Consider the following 23,379-nt stretch of genomic DNA (forward strand, 5'->3'; position numbering starts at 1 on the left):
TACCCCTACCCCAAAACGATAGCTACTTGTACAACTCTGATGTTTAACTTTGCAAAAAGTGAAAAAATAATGATTACAATTGTGAAGCTGCCAGCCCAGCTAGCTGGAATTTTGTAAATAATCACATGTCATTTGTGAATATTAATATGAGCCATAGGCTTGCCTTACAAATAAAAAATAACTATATGTTATGTACATATTAAACTACTGGTGCAGAAGTGTGTGTGTTGAACTGTGTGCTCTGTAATGAGCTTCAAGAATGTAACCACAGTTTACCCTACTGGAAAAGAACAGCATTAACTTGCAAACTCTAAGAAAATAAATGAATAGTTTTATGACTGTGCTTATCTCAGTTTCAAGGCAGCTAGGAGACACAATGTTTACAGCTAGAAGTTCTTTCTGTTGTCTGGAAACAGAAATAATTACAGGTTTCAAATGTAAAAGTGTTTAACTTTTTTATGACTTCCAGTTCTAGGCAAACTTCTGAGAGATAAGTATTTCTGACACAGAGGTGCTAAATTTTAAGTTTCTGTTAGCCTGGGAACTGAAGGCAGGTGGCAAGAGTGATATCATCCAGCTGACCCAGAAGTAATGTTTTGATATTCATTTGGGAACTCAGAGACTTTGCATTTTGTATCTTGTCTTTGGACCTGAAAACATCCTGTCCTCAGCACTCCTGCCTTGCTAATAGTAAGTACTAGATTATAGTAATCTCTCTTAGAGATAGATAGGAATATAGTAAGATTAGTTTAGATGTTTACTGTGTTTATGTTAGACTGACCTGCAATGTTGTTTTAAAATATTTCCTGTGATTCTGAACTCTGTCACTGTGTTGAGTTATTGAGTATTGTCTTCTGCTTTCATTATTTATTATTAAATCTATTTAAATGTTTTAATAGTGGCTGGTTTGTTTAGAGATATTTAAGCTTTTAGAGTATTTACATATGTATTTTGTGACACTGTACAGGCCACTCCTTAATAGCCTTGAAGTCTTGGTCATACTTACCATCTGGATAATAATAACATCACATAGTAGGATTGGTCACCCTTTGGGAAGGGCCTTATAATAGCTGATAAAGAGATGGTTGGTGGCAGTGATAACTACCTTTTAGTCTGGGCAGAAGTGGGCATAGATAGTAAACCTGTGCCAGACTTTCCCAGGAGTATGTATGTGTGTGTGTGTGTGTGTGTGTGTGTGTGTGTGTGTGTGTGTGTGTGTGTGTGTGTGTGTGTGTTTGTATATCAATCAAAGCTCAAAGTGTGTATGTCAGCTACTTGGGCAGGGACACAAAGCACTAGTTGGACAGAGAGGGTGCTGGAGGTTTTAGCTTGACCACTCAGCTGAGATCTTAACCCTGTAGCTGTGCCAGTAGGGAGTCTTATTGGGGATCTGGAGAAAGAGGCCAAAGCCAGCCCCAGACTGGCTGTGATCTCTGTGTGCTCTTAAGGGAAAATGTACTTTATTGTGTGTGGACTAGTCATCCTCCCAATGTCCACATCCCTCACTGATGCTAGTGGTGAGGATTGAGGCTCTTTGATTACTGGGACAGTGCAGGGGTGTCACAACAGTAATGTGCCCCAATGTGCTAATCCTAGACAGTATACTGTTCTTGGACATTTTGTAGTGACCTTCCATGCAAACCTATGAGCAGGACCTATTTTTGACTAGGTAGAACCACACAGGCAGACACTTTGAGTAATGGAGCTCCTCTGAAAAGCCTATGTTAAAATTCCCCATAGAGAAGTGGGTATGGGAGTTTAGTGCCCCATCCCAATTTCTGGTGGTCTAGATGTTCTGTGATGTTGCTTACGACTTCTTTGTGAAAGAAAATTACAATTACTTTTGAAGTGATCTTTTAGTATATGCTGACAAGAAGAGCTGTATATGTGCCCCAATATTTTCTGCAAACACAGATAGAATTAGTGATATTTTTCATACATTAATGCACATACTGACACTGCACATGACAAAACATGTGTATTGCAATGCACACACATGCGCGCATGTGCACACACACACACACACACACGCACACACACACACACACACACACACACACACACACACACACACACACACACACACACACACACACACACACACTCTATATACTTACTGCAGCCACCTTGCATAAATGTCAGTTTACACTCAACATGCTTTTATGGAGTGTGGGGAAACCAAGTACCTAGATAAAACCCATGAGAGACTGGGAATTCATACAGAAGGACCACAACCAAGAACTCAACCAGAAGATCAAATGTTGTGAGATGTGAGAAGGCAGTGTTCTCAATTCACAGCTGTGATAATGACCAGTTACTTTAATACTCATGATGCCCAGAGTGCCAAAGATAACCATGTACTGTGTACAATGATGATGCTTGAAAGATACGAAAAGTGATAGAAGTTATGCCCAACTTGTTAATCTTAATCACACTGCAATTCCTCCAACAGAGACACGAAGACACACACATACATACATACATACATACATACAGAAACACACAAGTGTGAGTAAGTCACAGCAGTGACTGTTTTACACTCATTTTAGTAAATACAATCTACTGTATCAAACTGTCTCTCCACGGCTATATCAGTGACCATTTAACTCATTATATCCAGTAAAGCTTTTTTAAGTGTGTACCTTTAACTCCCAGTGGGTGTGGCTTGAGCTTGTAAAACATAGTTTTCACCTTGCAGTTCTAACAAAAATTCATTGACAGAGGTCAAACGTCAATATAATTGTGTTTGCCATCATGTATGCTTCAGGATAAAATATTCTAATACCTTGTATGTAGCATGGTTTTGGAATTATTAATGCAAATATGAACAAGCAATATTTGATGCCTAGAGATGCTGTAGGGGGTAACTGCAGAAATGCCTGGAGACATCACTCGGCTGTAATGAACTAACTATCATCAAACAACAACAGAGATAAATATTTTTATACACAGATGGCCTCAGTACCCATATATTGCATCCACTTTATTGACTATGCTCACCATAGATGTCTGATTGTGATTATCAAATGGCTACAGTAAAGTATTCTAAATTGCTTCATACAAATGAACACTAGTGCTGTACTGCCAGATTAATGACTGTTTAAGTTGACTGCAACAGTAGGATCAGTCATTTTCATCCACACACAGCCCCCATACTCAGCAATTCGAACCACATTTTTGATTGTGTACATCTCAGATGTCCAACATTGGTGGAAAATAAATAATGCTTGTGCTGCAGCCTTCAACAGACCATCAGTTTTTATGGTCTCAGTCTCTCTGTAGACTATAGGATCATAGGAGATTACTAGGCTAGTGGCCCTAGAGCCTTTACAAGCCTAACCATGTTAATCCCAAGTATTCCCATTTGTTCTTTTTAGGTTGTTTACAGAATAAATTTATGAACAGAATGGGTCTGTGATCAACAATGGCTACCCCTGTCTATGAGGGACATGGGTGCCACCCCAGGTACAAATTTGCAGTCTCCCATCCAGTTATCTAGGTTGCTTTTGAATAGGGTCAGTGAGGAGCTCTGTTTAACATGAATAGGAAGTCTATTCCAGAGAAGCAGCAGTCTCTGGGAGACATATCATTCTCTCCAGCATGTTCTGTTAATGCCACAAGCTAGGTTGAGATCCCTAGAGTTAGTGAATCTTGTGCAATCTGACTTGCAGATTTGCAGCATTTCCACTGGGGCAGGGTTGGCAATTGCCCTATAGGCCAGGCAGAATCACCTCTCAGCAGCCTATAAGATACAGAGTAAAGTGACAGGCCTTTCAGCCTGTCCACATAGGTTATGGTTTGGAGTCCCTATATTTTCTTAGTGAGAAACCTCTGAGGTCTCTCCAGCTGCTGCAGCTGTCTGGGAAGGCACATGCAATAGGGTGCATTATACTCTATTAGCGGTCTGATAAGGGTCAAGTACAGTGGAGTTATAACATCCCTTGACCTGGATGCTATGCCCTTGCTTATAAGGTATGCTATGTAGAAGTCTTTCCTTACCACTGTGGAAACTTGATGGTCAAAGTTCAGATTGCTATCAACCTGTGTTCTCAAGTCTTAAATCACTGGGTTGGAACTCAGGGGTGTGCTACCAATATTGTAATTTGTAGGGAATTACATTTTGGCAAAGGGAATAATACTGCATTTTTTGCATTTGTTTTAGAGTATGGCTTTCACACCATTTGTTTGTGTTAGCCCTTGTTGTAATATGTTGACATCATTGGGGGGTCTCGATGATTGCTCCCAGTTTGTAATCATCAGCGAACCTGGTGAGCCAAAGGATGTCTACTTTGGCCTGGACTTCTGAGAAATAAATGCCAAACAGTAAGGAGTCCAGTACAGACCTCAGTGGTACTCCACTAGTGATGGGTCTACTGCTGGAGGTAGAGTCACCAGTTTTGACAGAATATGTTCTGCCAGTGATCCAATTAGCTACCTATCTAGTAATGTATGGGTTAATCCCTATCTGGAAGAGTTTCTCAATGATGCCAGGGAGAAGAATTGTGTCAAAAGCCTTGGCAAGGTTGAGATAGGCTGTGTGGACTGTCTTATCTTTGTCCATGACCTTGGGGATATTCTCAAAGCAGTATACTAGGTTTAATAAACATGATCTACCCTTAATGAAACCAAACTGGGTTGGGTTCAGAGTTTGGAGGTCACCGTGTTCTTGTTGATAAGGTCCATGATAATTATTTCCATGACCTTGCAGATGAAGCTGGCTGGACTTATGGGTCTATAGTTCTCAGGGTCAGTTGTAGGCCCCCCTTTGTGCAGGGGAATTACTGTTGCTCTTCTCCATTCTACAGGAACATAGCCAGTTCTCAAGCTATGATTAAAGAGAATGACATGTGGGTCTGCTAGGTCTTGTTTTATATTGTTTAGTAAACAACCTGGGATATTATCTTGTCCCATTGAGGCTATGTTTTTGGCCTTGGTGAGCACAGAGATGGCCTGTTCTCTAGAGATACTGGGCAGAGGGCTGTTGTCAGGTATGCTTTGGAATATGATAGGTGCTGATAGGGAGTGAAGTTTGCACTGAGTCTGTCAGCTATCAGAATGGCGATATATTCTGGTGTAGTATGACCCCTTCTGCAACCAGTTTAGCACAAAGCTGGGGATTCCTTTTTAGACTTTCGACGTAGTTAAAGAACACCTTATGATTATCCTTGGCAAGGGATGCAATTTTAGTTTCATAATTTGCTTTAGAAGACTTTACAAGATTTCTGATTTTCTTGTTTAGGCTTAGGGGAGAACTCTTCCTCTGTAGAGTGATATCCCTCTTGTTTTTGAACAACAGTTTCTTCCCTTTGTTATATAATCTGTTTACATTTGAAGTCCACCACAGTGGTTTGATCTTATGGGAATTCCTGGTTTTGATCTAGTCAGGCACAGCAAAGTTTATGCAGTCACTTAAGTGTTTGTACAGAGTATTTCTGTGCATTTCTGTATAGTGATCATTGAAGTCTGCGATTGCTGGTAGCATGAAGCTTTTTCTACCATCACTTAGTAGGCCGTGCTTAGCTTTTTAGAGTTTTTATCATTTTTGATCCTGTGAGTGTGTCAGTTCCAGTAGTTACTTCAAATGAGACTGATTTATGGATTGATCTAACCAGGGAGGGCATCACGCATGGGGAAGTACAGTGACCCCCCCATGTTGATGATTACTATGTCCAGAGCATTAGAGTCACTTGTGGGGGTACAGACTATCTGTTCCAGATGATTTGTGTTAACAAATTCCAGGAACCTTTGGGCAAAAGTGTTTTGGCTAATGTATGCACCCCTAGTCTATGGAAGGATAGTTGAAATTTCCCATGACTAGGGTCTTGGCTGTATGGTGAGCATTTTTGTAAGTTGAAGTAGGCAGTGTCCTCGCCCTGGTTTATGATGGGGGCTCTATAGCTAGGAATGATGTGGCATGGTGCTTTTCCAATAGCTAATTGGACATGGAATAGTTTGAGAGAGTCATGCTGTTTGACCAGTCTCAAAATGTATTTGATTTTAATGAGAATGGATAAACATTCACCTTTGGTTCCTTCATGCTCATTTTGAGGTCTGAACATGTGGAGGGTATTGTAACCTTGCACGGCTGGGGTGATCTCAGTGGCCTTGAACTATGCCTTGGAAACTGCACAGATGTCAGCATCCTCGAAGGTGAGGAGTGCTTCCTGGGAGTGCAGTTTCATGTTTAAACTTCTAGCATTAAGCAGCATGACTCTGAGTTTGTCTTTATTAGATTTTGTTACATTGGAAAATGTGTTGTTTTGACATTGCCTAAAAAAGGCTTTTTGTTTTGACATTGCCTAAAAATAGCACTATGGGGAGGCAAGAGCCTTTGCCAGTATCTGAAAACCTTTGTGGGGACAGGTGCAGACCATCTCTAGCAAAATAGAGAGAGAGGTCTGTCTACCATATCTTCCCAGTCTGACAGATACTGGATCCACCTGGAATGACACCAGAAGCTGAGACAATTGTTGAAGTCAATCATTTTTTGTTTATATTGGGGCATCATCCTGGGCGAGGGTAGGATGCTGCTTAGGGATATGGACATACCTGTCTGGGATACATAATCAGAGAGTTCTGTCATGTCTGTCTTCATATAGTCCAGAGAGTTGCATCTTAAGCCATTCACTCCAACATGTACTATAACAGAGTCATAACTGTACTTGTTGTTGAGTAACTTGAGTGCATGCATGATTTATTGGATCCTGGCACCTAAAAGGCAGCTGACCATGACCTTATTCTTGTCCAGTCTGGTGAGAGGGATGTCTGTGTGTCTCACTATGAAGTTGCCTATGGAGTTACCTATGACTAAGACCTTTGATGTGTTTTGCCTTAGGGGCTTATTTGTTGAGACATGGGTGTGTGTTTTGATATATGTAGTGGTTTCTTTTTGCTTAGCAGTGAGTGTGGGTGGTGTGCAATAGGGAGGTATCTGTTCTTTTGGTAGGTTTTCAGTGAGTACCTCCATATATGTGGGTTTATGTGTTGTGACTTTATTTTGTGTGAGAGGTGAGGATTGTGTGAGAGGTGAAGCCTGTATGCTGACAACCTGTTTGATGTCTAGTTTGTTTTTACATGAGAAAATTGACTTGATTTCCATAGTGTATTTGCATCTCTCACATAGGGTGTTAGTTTGCTTTAGAAGTAAATGGTTGTAAGGATACATGAAGCAATTGCTACATTGCTTCAAGATGCCCATATCAATCAAGTTGGCAGAAGAAATGATGGAAAACTGCCTGTCTACTGTGGCAGGATTTTTCTGAATGTGGTATTTGGGAAGGAAGTGGGCTAGCTGAACTTAGTCACAAACAGCAAAAATGAAGCAGTACTTCAATTAAATACAGTTAACAAAGTGCAGTGCTGGCTTAAAATATACTTATTTTTCATTTTTTTTAGTAGATGCCTTGGATTTCAGTGCAGATGGACTGCAAACCTCTGGCTAAAGTTGTGAAATGTTGAGCAGCTCCGGTAAACTGAACGCACACTTGTGCAAACATGAGGCTTGTATACTTAAGTTCAAAGGTTCATAGGTAGGTACTAGGCTATCTGCCCGAGGGCATTTATAAGCCTAGCCAGAGTGTGTCGGCTTCTGCTGCCCCATTGATTAATTAACTGAGCCTCTGTCAAGCAGAGCCAATGTAGTGATCCCAGTGGTGTATTTTCTGTTACCCATCCACTCGTCAAGGTTTCTCTTGAAGAGTGTTAGTGAAGGGCTCTGCCTAATGTAGTTAGGAATTTTGTTCCAAAGCATGGGGAGTCTCTGTGACAGGAATCTATCCTGCCAGCATGTTCTATTTATTGTTGTGGCGAGGTGTAGCTCACTAGAGCACATGGCTCCCAGTGACTTGGATTTCTTTTGGTGGAGCATGTCCATCAATCCTGAGTTGGACATGGCTTTGTAAGTCAGGCAGAGATCACCTCTGAGTAAGCGATATGCCACTGAGTACAGACAGAGTTTTTTCAGTCGGGCTGCATAGGACATATGTTTGAGGCCAGTAATTCTCTTGTTGAGGTGCTTTTGTGGTCTTTCCAGCTGTTGGAAGTGTCTTGTGAGACATATCCTAAATGGGGCATTGTACTCTATGATGGGTCTGATGAATGACGAGTAGAGGGGCACTATAACCTCTTTATTTCTAGATACAAACCCTTTAGTAATTAGATGGGCCACATAGAAGGATTTCCTAACTACTTTGGCAATATGATTGTCAAAGGAGAGATCACTATCTACCTGGGTCCCCAGATCTCCTATTACATCTTCTGTATTAAGGGGGCTGCCGCCTATGTGGTAATTCATGGGTGTTTTGTTTTTCCCAAATGGGATGACTATGCATTTTTTGGCATTTAGCTTGAGGCCATGACTTTGACACCAGGTGTCTGTCTCAGTAAGGCCTTTTTGAAGGATGTCCGTGTCAGCCGGAGAGTCAGTTATGGCTCCCAGTTTGCAGTCATCGGCGAACTTGGTTAGCCATAGTCCTCCTGTGTTTGCCTGTACTTCTGAGAAGTATATGCCGAACAGTACGGGGTCCCAGGACCGAGCCTTGTGGGACACCATTTGTGACTGGTTTAGAGTCGGACCTGGAGCCTGCTATTCTTACCGTGTGAGTTCTGTCTTTAAGCCAGTTGGCAACCCATCTTGTGATATAGGGGTTTATGTTCAGGCTGGTGAGTTTTTCTATAATACCCGAGTGAGGAATGGTGTAGAAGGCCTTGGCAAGATCAAGATAGGCTCTGTGAACCACCTTTCTCTCATCTATGGCCTTGGTGACTGTCTCAAAGAAGTCAATCGGGTTTAGTAGGTATGATCTGCCCTTAACAAAGCCGAACTGAGTCGAGTCAAGTGTTTGGAGGTTCCCAATGTCTTTGTTAATGAGTTCCATGATGATGCGCTCCATAGCCTTGCAGACCAGGCTAGTCAGGCTTATGAGGTGATAGTTACCAGGGTCAGTTGTGACCCTTCCTTTGTAGAGCGGAATAACCATTGCTGTGTGCCATTCTGTGGGCACATAGCCTGTGGAGATGTTGAGGTTGAACAGTGTGTTTAAGTGCGGGGTTAGTTCATTCTGTAGTTCATGTAAGATGCAGCCTGGGACACCATCTGGCCCCATTGATGCTGTGTTTTTGGCTTCTGAAAGGGCTGTTTTCACCTGTGCTTCTGTGATTTCCGGGTCACTACACTGTTCTGGTATTGTTGTGGGCCCTTTTGAAGGTGAGAGGGAGGTGAAGTTTGCACTGAATCTGTCTGCCAGGATGTCGGCAATATCAGTAGGTTCAGTATATTTTATGCTATTTTGCACTAGCTCAGAGCATATCTGCGAGTTGCCACTTAGATTCTTGACATAGCTAAAGAAGGCTTTGTGGTTATCTTTTGAATCCTTGGCTATTTTTCTTTCAAAGTTAGCCTTGGATGATTTTATGAGGGATCTTAGTTTCTTTTTTCTTACTGATATTGATCAAGGATGTTTTTCCTTCTTGGGATTTGCTTTTTTTTTCTGAACTAGTTTCCTCCTTTTCTTGTATAATCTGTTTATGGCAGGGGTCCAACAGACTGGCTTCCTTCTCTTAGGGGAGTGAGTCTTGGTTTTGCTAGGGATGGCATGACCCATGCATCCTTGTAGGTGCTCATAGAGTGCAATTGTAAAGGATTCTGCATCTTGGGCAGTGTTATCCTTTAGCGTGGGGGCTGTGAAACTTACCACCTCTGCCTTAAGTAAGGTGAAGTTTGCTTTAGAAAAGTTTTTCACTGTTGTTTCCTTGGTTGGGGGTGGTGGTGAGGTGTGGATATCCAGACTGATTAGTTTATGGTCTGATCTAAGCAGTGATGGGTTGACCTCTAGTGTGGATCACCTGTCACACAGGCGACAGTCACATTTAAACCGTTTTAACACAGCTACCAATGAGAAAGCCCCAAACTAAGCCTTCTACAGCAATCCTCAACTCAGGCAGGTCCTGAGCTACACACTTCTGACACAAGGGTGCGGGAGGCCCTCTTAATGTAAGATGGGTAGTTTAAGAGCACAACAATACCAAACAGTTTAGATTCAGCAGATCTGAATCTAGCCTGTGCTATGTAAGGTAAAGAAACAGAATTTCTAGATGGGAAGGAGTAAGGGAGAGTCACTTAAAAATAAAAATGAGTGTGTTTAGTAGTGTACTATTAGATGAACTGCAGTTGGTGCACAAACTGGCATCTCTTCAAGCAGCTGTGAACAGTGGGAGACTATGTTGAGTGCTTCCTATACATATTTTTAAATTGGAGAGATTTGCTTATATGCAAGCACAGGAACCACATGTATGAAAGACTTTTATAAATTTAAAAAATCAGGCCAGTCAGATAAAAGCACAGTAAGCTATCGACCAGTAGTTTCCACCTTGGATGGGTTGAATTTAGCTTTCTTCTCCCACCAGAGTGCAAAAGAACTAATTTTATGTTCAAGTGCAGTAACAAATGCTTTACAACAGAAGTAAGAATTCCTGCAATAACAAGAATCCTTGGAAATAAGTTCACTAACCCTGAGAAATGTTCACAACACAAAAAAAACTTTGCAAAACATAGAAATATTTTGACAGACTCAGGAGCGGTTTGGCAAACTCAGAACAGCTTTTGCAGTATTAGAGGAGGTTAGGAAATAGCAGAATACTTTTAAAACAACCTAAGAGCAGTACAGTAACAAACAGATGGAGTTCTTTTAACAAGTGCAGGTTGCAAAGCAGTGATAAATTCAACAAAATCAATAAGTGCAGCACAGAAGTGTTAAATATTACTGAAACAATTAGAGCAAGTGCAAAAAATATACCTATACCAGCTTTGTAGGTCCACACAGTTTTAGAAGCAATCCAAGGCCTGTAGTCTCAGGTGTCCAAACCAGGCACAAGGAAGCTCTAAATAAATGAGCCAAAGAGAATTGCCCAACATGGGGCTCAAATGTATGACCCTGAGATTAAGAGCCTCATACTCTACTGACTGAGCTAGCCAGGCTATGGCCTTGCAACCTATATGACCCAAATGGAAGTCAGTTTCACCATCAATCCTCACACTGCCTTAGTCCCTGCTTCAGCCACTTCTCCTAGCTTGCCAAAACCTGCCTGAAGCCCTCAGTACACAGACAGCTGTGAGTTTCCTGTTTAATGCTTATGTCCTGCCCTGGTAGCTGATATGAGAACCCACATTACCACAAAGACCTACAATACCTTCCCCATGCATGCACATGCTTCTGCTCATGTATTTATGAGGACCACCACCACTCATTTGTTAAGCCAAGCCCACATCCTGTGATTTGTGCCACTGCATCATTGAGCTAGGGAGTCTCTTTGTACAGATGCTTGTATTAAAAATGTATTTGTAAAGTTGTTTGTGCTAGAAATGCATCTGCATTGGGTCCTGCTGGACAGAAAAGAGATAGACATGTATGTCAGACAGTATTATTATTATTATTATTATTATAACTGATTAAATGCATAACTTTAATGGAGAATTCTGGAAGGGAAGAGGTTAATCTCAGTCCACCTAATTTTGAAAAATAGGTTGAAATTTAAATGGGTTGGTTTAACTCATTTTATCTTACAGGTCTGATTGCAGCCAGAGGCAAAAATATCTGGGAAAACCAGGTCTAGGAGTCTTACAGTATTGTCCTTAGGGGTAAACTAATCTGGAAGGGTGGAAGTTTTTGAAATTGTTTTGCAACATTCAGATGCTGCAACAGATCTTAGCATAGCTCTGGATGTGTATTGTACCAGAGTCAGATGACCAGATGTGATGTCATTCTATAACCAGCACTGAAATGATTCTTTAGATATTAGTGAAAGATATAATAGAACTCTTGCAGAAACACTTTGTTTTTGGAACCTGACAGGAATGATCTCTCTCAGATATCTCATCTTGCTTTGCTAAAGTAAGCAACTCAACACTCTTCATCTTGTCTTGCTGTAGGAACTTAAATAGGGAACAGTGACTCTTAAGTCAATGTGGAAAATATAGTGATTATTAGTTAAATATTGTTTTTCTGCATCTGTGTTAATCTGTCCAACTGTGTTATCTCTTGCGATTGAAAATCTGGTGCTTATTGTAACTAGATATTCAGTATTCTCATGTTTTCTATTTTATTATTTATTAATAAATATTGTCATACCTTTTATTGTGGCTGGTCTTTTAGAGAATATGTTTAACATCTTGAGAGTATTTATGCTTATTTTAGTAACACTGAGCCACTCTTGAAAGCTTGCTGCATTGATCAAACTCTACCATTTGTATTAGCATTAATTTTCCTCATTAAAATTGGGTAACCTTATAAGAATCTTAGAGTAGCTGACTGGTGGCAGCATAATTACCCTATAGTCTGTGCAGAGGGGGCACAGCTGGTAAATATATGCCAACCTTTCCCAGGTGTGTGTGTGTGTGTGTGTGTGTGTGTGTGTGTGTGTGTGTGTGATGTGTGTGTGTGTATGTGTGTGTGTGTGTGTGTGTGTGTGTGTGTGTGTGTGTGTGTGTGTGTGTGTGTGTGAAAATCAAATATCCAAGTGTCTGTGTCAGCTACTTGGAACAGGGAAACACTGCTCCAAAGGGGTCAGTGTGGAGTCTTGTTTGGGACCTAGAGAGAGAGAGAGAGAGAGAGACAGAGAGAGAGTCTGGCCCCAGGTTGGGAGTGTGCTCCCTGTGTGCTCTTAAAGGAAACTGTGCTTAGTACAGAGAGATGCATTTGAAAATACTGTGTGTATCCATGTTTGTTCCTTGTGCCTGTCCCTCACTGGTGTAACTGATGAGGATTGACTGGCCTGGAGTAGGGACCATCACAGTCTCCATCACCAAGATCTTACATAGTCATATTCAAACTTAGATCATCTAGTCAGCAGAAAAGGCTTCATCTCCCAATACACAACACCAATCTAATACCTCAACCTTTCTGTTGAGAACATGTGAGCAAATGACCAGATGTGCAGTTCTAAAGTACTGAAGTCCAAATTTATGCACTGAAGTTCATCATGACAAAAACATTGAGAATAAGTGAAAAGTGTCCAGTTTTGATGCTACTGCTGATTAAACAGCACATTCTTTTCTGAGCCCATCTGTAAAGTAATGATAGTGAGATTGTGATACAGATGCAACATATGTTATTGTTTTTTTTTTATTATATTTTTACCCTTCCTGGCCATTACTTTTTTAATTAATTGTTTGGGAATAATAAAAAGTAGTATGCAGGCAAATCTATCTTTTTTATAATTTGCCAGATACCATATGCTACATAAATCTTTTGTATTTGTAATTTAGTTAGGTGACATAGACATTTCTTAAAAACTGTTTTTTTTTTTTACTCATTCCCTCCAGTATAGCTTATTTGAATGTATACCTTTAACTTCCAGTGGGTGTAGTTTGACCCTTTAAAAATGAAGTTACCTTATAGTTCTAACAAATACTCATTGACAGAGGTCACATATCAATACAGTTGTGTTTGCCATCATGTATGCTTCAAGATAAAATGTTCTGATACCTTGTATATAGCATGGTTTTGGAATTATTAATGCTAATACAAACAACCAATATTTGACTACTAGAGGTGCAGTGGGAGGTAACTGCAAAAATGCCTGGAGGCTCACTTGGCTGTAATGAGTTATTAAACAGGAAGCATCTTTATTAAATTATCACATATGCCATAGGCAATCATACATTTATATAAATGAAAACAAACCATAATGACATAATTTTAGTTACAAACATTATACATCACAAACTATATTGACAACATTTTTATTGCAAACATTATACATTACTTATAATCTATCCAGTCTTTATCTTCTTTTAAACTTCATTCCTCCTCTGCATATATTTTTCTCACAGTTCCCAGTTTTTTTCTATGCAATTTACTCCTACCTTTTTCTAAATATCCCAATTCCAGTTGTTTTATCTCTGTTACAATATGCATTACTTCTAGTAAAGTTGGTTTAGACTCTGATTTCCATTTTCTAGTAATCGCTTTTTTGGCAGCCACCATAAATAGACTTAGCAAGGACGTACGATGTCTAGGCAAGTCTGATTCAGTATCATAGCTCAAAAATCATTACCTTAGTCTCACCAATTTGCTCATTTAGTATCTCTGACAGAGCATTCTAAAGGGAATCTTTAAAGTCTGCCAACTCATTACACTCCCAGAAAATATGTTCCCAATTATCTCTTTCTTTCCCATCATACCTCCAACTTTTGCTGTCTACCTGAGGAACTTTTTTGGAGTATACTTGGGGTATAAAAATACCTATGTAAACACTTCCAAGCAAAGATCCTAAATCTTCTAGACTTTGTTGCATATTTGGGAGACATACATATATCTCCCATTGTTTTTTGTGAATTGTTTATCCAATTTCTCTTCCCTATCCTTTCTAACCTCATCTGATTGATTCTTATAGTTATCATACAATATTTTGTATGGTCTACTAATTATTCCTTTTTTAATAGCTGCTTCTGTTCTAGATTCTACTAAAGACTCTACCAGTGCTGGTCTTTTTTAGAATCCCCCTATCCCTTTGCTTATACTCTAATATTAATCATTGATAGGTAAAGCAATCTCTAGCCTGCAGTCCAAATACATTCTTGTCCTCTTCACAGTCTATTACCTTTCCATCTCTAATTATTTTGTCCCAATACATTGGTTCTTTTGCCATTGTTCTTCAATAAATTCCAGCATCATCTTGCCTGTTGCCAGTATCCATAATTGTAGTCATCTCTATTGGCAGAATCTCCTTTTTCCATTCATGTGTTGGCTTGGTTCTTAGAATTCTTTCTGCTCCTTTAGAAATATAATGTTCTGTATAGTTATTGTTATCCTACATAAGGATCTACATCCACAATCACAGTCTCTCCTTATTATTTGAGCTTACCCCCTATTTCATTATCATTCCTTTCCACTTATAGGTTTCTGCTTGTGCTATGTATAGGAACCAATACTGTGTAGTAGCTCTGAAATATACCTTCAAATCGGGTAATCACAAATCGCCTTATTCAATTGGAAGAATCAGCTTATCTCGCTTGACTTTTGCCATCTTCCCCTTCCAGATAAAATCATTCAGCTCTTTATTAATTGCTATCCACAACTTTTTCAATGGTTGATAAAGATATGCCTGACCTGTGTATAAAACTAAAGGGATTAAAAAGATTTTTAACTGCTTGTATCTTGGTGTCTATATCCACATAACAGAGCTTCCAATTTCTCAATTTTTGTAATATCTTTTGTTTAGTCTCTTCCCACATATCCTTAGCTGTCACACCTTAGAATCTGATTCTTGACTACATAACAGTAGAGTCTACTACCTATATGTGCCCTTTTTAAGTAGCCACTCTATCATATTTCATGAATGACTATACTGTAAGTATGCACAGTGGCACAACACTTAATTTTTAGCAGATCTGAGCACTAGTGATTAGGATCTCTCCTATTCAGGAAAGTCATTTAACTCATTTTTATCAGTGTTCCTGAGCACAGAAGACAGAAAGGCTGAGCTGGTTCTTCAATCAGGTGGGATGATATCAGTATCCCCTGACAGTGTACTTCACAGGATGGTGGATGTTGTTATCATCTGAATGCATAAGAAGTTACGGCATGCCTACTAAATACTGTTGAGTATGTTGGGGGATTCTGGAATATCTGATGCACAGACAGCTCAGATAAAAAAAAATGTGATGGCAATCAATCAAACTTCAGATAAAAAGAAAACCTCAGAGCCAAAGATAAAGATATTGAATCAGAACTTACAAATGTTTGTTTCAGATATTCACAAATTATGGCAACATGCCCAATGACTTGTGTGAGACCCAGTCCTCAAATTTTGTAGTCATGTCTGAGGTTATTGGATGCTGGGAGAAGAGATATTTTCCTATCATAGTGACCAGCCTCACATCTTGTTCCCTAGACATGGTTCTCACAGTAATTCAAAGTAGAACATTGGATGAGATCAAGGACTTGATTTGAATAATTCCCTATTTAAACTATATTACAGTAAAACAGATTTCTGAGGTGGAGCTCTCTCTGTATTAGCTGCACGATTACAGTTTATTACTAGGGTACTATAAGTTTCACATTAATTTCTCTATGCCACTCAGTCGTCACTCAGTGATAGAAAGTGGTCATTAATCCAAACACATTTTTAACCACTAAGGCATGACATAAAACAAAATCTGACATGAAGTCGAGAGAAATTTGTTGGAAATTCATGTCCATATGTCCTAACAGCCTGTGGCAGAGGGACTATCATGAACAGAAAAATGTTTTAATTAATGTTTTATTATGGTAGTCTATTGGACACCAGGAAGGTTATTCGTGGAAATTACTTATAAAGCTAGTGCAGGCACATCCTTGCTCAAATGCCATATTATCATACCCTTCAGTATTTAATCTTGTTATATTTATTTATTGATGCTATTTGCTAACTGACTAGTTGGGCTGGTCCAAAGATTTTTACAGTGATGACATGGGCCCAAAGGCATTGACAAAACACCTACATTATTTATACAGTGATCTTTGTAACATACAAATTCTACAGATACATATGATATACAAAGATGCACAGAGATTAAACATTAAGAATAATATTAATAGACTAACATAGCAGTGTAGAGCTGATTATCAAGGTATCAGTTTGAGAAACATGGAATAACTGCTGGAATTACATGGGCTATTATCATATATGATGTTGCAGTGACAGTGGATCAAAAGATAGTATACGTGCTTTTGATGTGGGAAGATCAGTAGGCTCTGTGTTCTATTCCCACCCCATGGGGACTAGATTCAATTGTATATAGGGACACAAATGGGTTGGGTTGTGCAGCTGCACTCATAAAGGCCCTGGTGGTTGTTAACCTAGTATATACCTATATGTAATAGGTAAAATGGTTAACCTGAATCAGATAAACATTTGCATTCATGCTGTGCTTTGATATATTGTTTAATTACTTATAAAGCTAGTGCAGGCACATCCCTGCTCAAATGCCATATTATCATACCCTTCAGTATTTAATCTTGTTATATTTATTTATTGATGCTATTTGCTAACTGACTAGTTGGGCTGGTCCAAAGATTTTTACAGCCATGACATGGGCCCAAAGGCAATGACAAAACACCTACATTATTTATACAGTGATCTTTGTAACATACAAATTCTACAGATACATATGATATACAAAGATGCACAGAGATTAAACATTAAGAATAATATTAATAGACTAACATAGCAGTGTAGAGTTGATTATCAAGGTATCAGTTTGAGAAACATGGAATAACTGCTGGAATTACATGGGCTATTATCATATATGATGTTGCAGTGACAGTGGATCAAAAGATAGTATACGTGCTTTTGCTGTGGGAAGATCAGTAGGCTCTGTGTTCTATTCCCACTCCATGGGGACTAGATTCAATTGTATATAGGGACACAAATGGGTTGGGTTGTGCAGCTGCACTTATAAAGGCCCTGGTGGTTGTTAACCTAGTATATACCTATATGTAATAGGTAAAATGGTTAACCTGAATCAGATAAACATTTGCATTCATGCTGTGCTTTGATATATTGTTTTAGTTATCTTCGGAATACATCTATCTCAGTGATAGTTTATATATTACTAGGCAGTGTATTCCATAATGTAGGGGCAAATTTATAAAAGGTATTTTCAGTGGGGTTTAAGGTATATGATGACCTTTGTAACTGTAAATTATTTTGACTTCATACACTGCAATCTGTATCTCTTGTGAAAACAATTTTTTTAGAGGTAGATAGTAACTGTTTTTAGCAGCTTGAATGCTAATGTGTTTAAGAGAAAGGTCTGGTTTCATTTGTAACCTACTGTGTTTTTTTCTAGGATATAGTACTTATGTTCTAGTGTATGTGGTGCATGGATAAATCTTAGTATCTTATCTTCTGCTATTTGTTGTAAATTGGCCCCGGGATTCATGAAGCTTGCTCCAGGCGCAGGCGTAGCACAGGCAGTATAACGCCAAATATGGCCACCGAGTGATTCAGGTACAATCCAATTCCACGTGCACTACCGGCGTACGCCAGAACTGCGCAGCCCTCGGCCTAGGTATGCTAATCACCCCATGTGCAGTGTCGCACCATGCAAATGAAGGCATATAGTGATTCATAAAGTGGTGCAGGCGTAGCGTAAGCCCACAGAAATGTAAACCAAAAAAACATGGTTTACATTTTCCCAAACAGAACATCGGAGCTATGGAAGTGGACCAGACTCATGTATTACAAAGTTAACATATGCCAATGGCTAAATACGCAGCCAATGTAATAAGATGCACAACACCTAAAAAACAACATTTAATGTCATGTCCACAGTAATGCACAGTACAACCGCAGGGCATGTGTGCGCAAACTGTAACACAAAGAAAATATATACAAATGTCATAAAATTGCAATGTAATACAAATCAGGATTTCACCATAATACGCAATGGTATGCATGATACACCACAACCAAGGTGCAAGGGTTGCTAAGGGTCTGCAACAGTGTTCGGCGCGGTAACTATGAATTAGTAGTCAATGCCATGCAAATGAGGCAGGTAATACTGAATCGCAAACATCCTGCCGGATGAAGGATGTACCATACGGCGCAGCACTATAACACCGAGGAGTGGCTCAGAGGTGATACATGACATCAGCAGAGGGGTGTGCCACCGTAGCTGTAAGCACATTGGAGCAATGCAAATCTGGCCTGGCCATTGCTAAGCAAAGCTGCAGGACAGGGGTGGGGAGGTAGGTATAGAATCGTTTAGCTGAGAGCACATATGGTGCCCGAAAGCGCATGTGTATGGGCATGAAAATGTGCCCGAAACCCGGTAAGCGGATGCACGTGCTGCGAACAATAGCACAAACAGGAAGGTCAGGGGAAGAAAAGAAGGAAATGCCGCAGTAGGGTAATTGGAGTACTAATGAGCAATCAACACCAATCAACTCACAGCGGCCAATCGACGGCAGCTGACAAGTCTGCTTGCAGAAACCTGCAAAATAGGATAGGGGAGGCATTGGATTGCAAAGAAAGGAGGGGAGGCATTGGATTGCAAAGATAGAAGATCTGTCATAGCAGAGCAAAGCAAACCTACAGTAGACTGGCAATAGAACACATTACACAAGATAAGCCATGTCTAGGAAAGTACAAATGAAAGCAGGCTGCTGGATGTATGCCAGAAAATGGTAGGTGAAACGTTCAGAAATGTAAAGGGAAGGGCAAGAGGCAATCCACGGCAGCCAAATGTAATTCAACACCAAAGGCACCACAATAGAAGTTTCTGTAGTAAAACCCATATAATACCCTGTAGCTACGATCGTACATACACACCCTATGACATCATCGGTGTTCACAGCACAATAGTATAAAGTGTGAAAGCACCCTACACACACCTGTGTATTCCCAAACACTGCACCATAGGTGTAAACACACGGGGAACTTTTAAAATGTACATGTTGGGAGCTGCCATAGCTGTGATTCATCACCATGTGTTAGAGACTGACGATGTTGTGGAGGATGATGCCAACAACCACCGCAGGCCCCGGAGGAAGAGAAGAGTGTTCAGACGAAGGGTAACCTACCAGGGGCTACATGATCTGGAGATAGTAGAGCATTACAGGGTGGACAGGGACATCTTACAGCAAATAGTTGAGCTGTGCCGGCCACACCTGAGAACCAGAAACAACAGAGGGTAACCCATCCCAGTGGACACGAAGGTATGTGTAAGCTTGCGAATACTAGCCACAGGTAAGTTTCAAAGGCCAACTGGAGATATAATGGGGATCTCACAGGTATCAGCATCCAGGGTACTACACCAGTTCCTGGATGCCATGTTACCACATGCCAATGAGCATATATACTTCCCCCAAACTCAGGAGGAGTTGGCCAGCAATATGCACCACTTCCATCGTGTGGCACACTACCCGGAGGTACTGGGTGCGATAGACTGCATGTACATACATATCAAGTCACCACCCGGTGAGCATGGTAGGCGCTACATAAACCGCAAGGGATTCCACTCCATCAACTGCCAGGTCGTGTGCAATGCCCAGGGCATTATCATGGATGTGTGTGCTGGCAGCCCTGGAAGCTACCATGACTCCCATATCTGGCATGCCTCACAGCTGTATCGGGGGGGCATCCCACATGGCCACCTTGTGGGGGATGCTGGCTATGCACTGGAGCCGTGGATGATGACTCCCATCAGAAATGCACACACACCCATGCAAGAACGCCATAATGAGGCACACACACAAACCAGAATCATCATAGAGCGTGTGTTCGGGATGCTGAAATCACGGTTCCATTGCTTGGACACATCTGGTGGAGCCTTGCAGTACTCTCCAGGCACGTGTGCCCACATCTTCATAGTATGTGCCATGCTACATAATATGATCCTGTGGAAACAGCTGCAGCAGGGACAAAATGGTGAAGGCCCTCATAGCCCACTGCAATTGCCAAGGCCTTCACAGGCACAGAGGGATTCAGACCACGAACACACTGTGCCAGCCCCAGTAGGCAGATGGAGGCGTGCCCAATATGCCTACGCCTTGGCAAAGAGGGAATATATAGCACATACTCTGACAGTGTAGGCCCCAACGGACTGACACACCTCTCCACCTGCACACACAGTAAAATGGATGTCACACACACACGACCACCTGTAAATTGTAATGTATAGGTGGCCCACTGTGTGAATCCTACATAGGCAGCCCTCAAACATTGTACACACAACAGCTATTGGAACACGGAATGTCAACACCTGAACAGTACATGCGCCTATCAGCATATGTTGCTGCTGTGTGTATAGGTTCTCAGGTACATCGGTAGGTACATGCCCAATTGTCAGAGGCCATACACCAAACGAGGCAAACAGTGTCTGCTGTTGCCACAACATCGAGTAACCAACTGTCGCTTAGTGGAGCAGAGGCGATCGCGGGCTCACATGTGTGTAAGCACTGTTCTGCACACACTCTGCACGGATTCCCTGCTGTGTTAATGAGGGGCTCCACATAATGTAATCATGGATGTTGTGTCAAGGCATGGGGTGTACCCATGACTGGTATTCGTCACCCCAGCATGCCCCACCTATGATCGTTTGAAGGTGTAGCACATTATCGTGTGTGTCTCACTATGATATACATACCCAATGCCGGAGCACATCCAGTAAACATCACATGGACATACCATTAACTGGACTCATCAATATGTAAACTAACTGAGTTACCCATGTGAGTGCAGTATGGAATAACAGCCGTAGTATACTCCACATACAAAATGCCATAACATGTGTACAAATCCGAGATGGCCAAGTGGTAAATGCAGTGACCGTTGTGCATGCTCCCGGTCCCACGTCCTGCAAGGGATGTAACGTAATCCCGAAGGCATGAGTAATGCATGTTGGATGCAGGTCATCAGATCATGTTTAGCACACATTAGCGGGAATATGCATTGCCCACTGCTGGTAAGCGTAGTTTAAATATGACTATACGGATATTTGCGAAACAGGGCTAAGCTTCTCTGAATATCACGCAGATCACGGTCAGTGATGTCTGGAATAGGTGAAACCAGCATTATTCACCCCTGTACTAATAGCACCTGCTCTGAAGGGTAAAATGACCACTGCCAGGAGTAGAACACGCAATCATGTGTACAGTCACCTAACTCTATGGTAGCCAAGATGTACCTACGGTAGGGTTGCCACCTTTTCAAATGACCAATGTGGGACATATGTCAGATTTCTGCAGGCCAACACATACACCCAGCCAGTACGAAAATCAGAACTTCACTTTTTTGCCTAGATAAAAGCTTATTCTTGTAATGTTTTAGTTACTTATTCTGTTTCTTATAACATTTAGGTGGTTCAGATACAGAATAACTGTTTTATGCAACCATTACATAAACTATAGGAAATAAGTTTGTCCTAAAATCTCAGGACATTTGCCATTTTTACAAATATTTTGCAGGACACAACTGCCCAAAGAGGGACTGTCCCTCGCAAAGTGGGACAGGTGGTAACCCTAACCTATGGCAGGTGTGTAATGTGACAGGTACAGACACAAACGTGCGGAGTCCAGGAAACAGTATACACCAAGTACACAATGAAAGGTGTAGCTTGCCTGTCACTTTCCCTGTCAGATATATATATATATATATATATATATATATATATATATATATATATATATATATATATATATATATACATATATACATATATATACATACATATCTATATATATATATATATATATATATATATATATATATATATATATATATATATATATATATATATATATATATATATATATATATATATATACATATACACATATACATATATATAATACAGATAGAAAGGGCGATAGAGTGATATATGTTGATGTATATGGATTCACCAATATCTGCAAATATATAGATAGGTCAACGACATTCATAAAACCTTGGAGGTACAAATAAATAGGATACTGCCAACTATGGAATGTGTCACATACCGACACGTGTAACCATGAGGCTGAAAGACCGAAAGAACACAGTACCGGAACAGTAGAACCGCGAGTAATATTATGACGATATGAGGGTGCAGTGTGTGTTTCCGTGTGACTGTAATGTGTGTGTGTGTGTGTGTGTGTGTGTGTGTGTGTGTGTGTGTCCGCATCGTGTGTCTGTTAGTGCCAACTCGGAGGTAGATCATTACGGTAGGTGTGGGTATAGCTAGCCATAGGCATACGGTTACCACCTGTCCCACATTAGGAGGGACAGCCCCTCCCTGGGCAGTTGTGTTCTTACATAAAACATTACAAAGGGCAACTGTCCGAGATTGTAGGACATTATTATGTCCCATATATTATGTAATAGTTGCATGAAATAGTTATGTCTGTATGTAAGAAACGTAAATGTTACATGCAATATGATAAGTAGCCAAAGTCCCACAACAATAAGCATGTATGGAGGATAAAAGTATGTGCTATCCTGTGTACTGACCATGGCTATGCGTCGGCCTGTAAACACCGATGTGTGTCCCGCAAGTGTCCAACAATAGCCATATGAAAAGGTGGCAACCCATGCCAAAGAGGTTCTGTCACCAACACAACTGCAACAACTGCAAATATCTGGGACAGAAATACATGGGATAGCTGTCATTTAGAAATATCCCTTTATATATCGCTGTAATTCCAGAGGTATGGAAACATCAACCTCACCTGCATACTATATAGAAACCAATTAACAATGGCCCAATGTATAATCCCGTAACATAAGTCTACTAACTGATAGCTCTTTAATTAGGGAAGGAGCCCACACACATATATATGGAATATGTAGAATACCAAGCCCCACAAACCTGTATATGCTATGTACACCCACCTACATCCCCCACACTAGAAACGATAG

The sequence above is a fragment of the Protopterus annectens genome, chromosome 1.part1, assembly GCF_019279795.1.
Source record: "Protopterus annectens isolate FY-2018-M chromosome 1.part1, PAN1.0, whole genome shotgun sequence".
Taxonomy (NCBI): Eukaryota; Metazoa; Chordata; order Ceratodontiformes; family Protopteridae; genus Protopterus; species Protopterus annectens.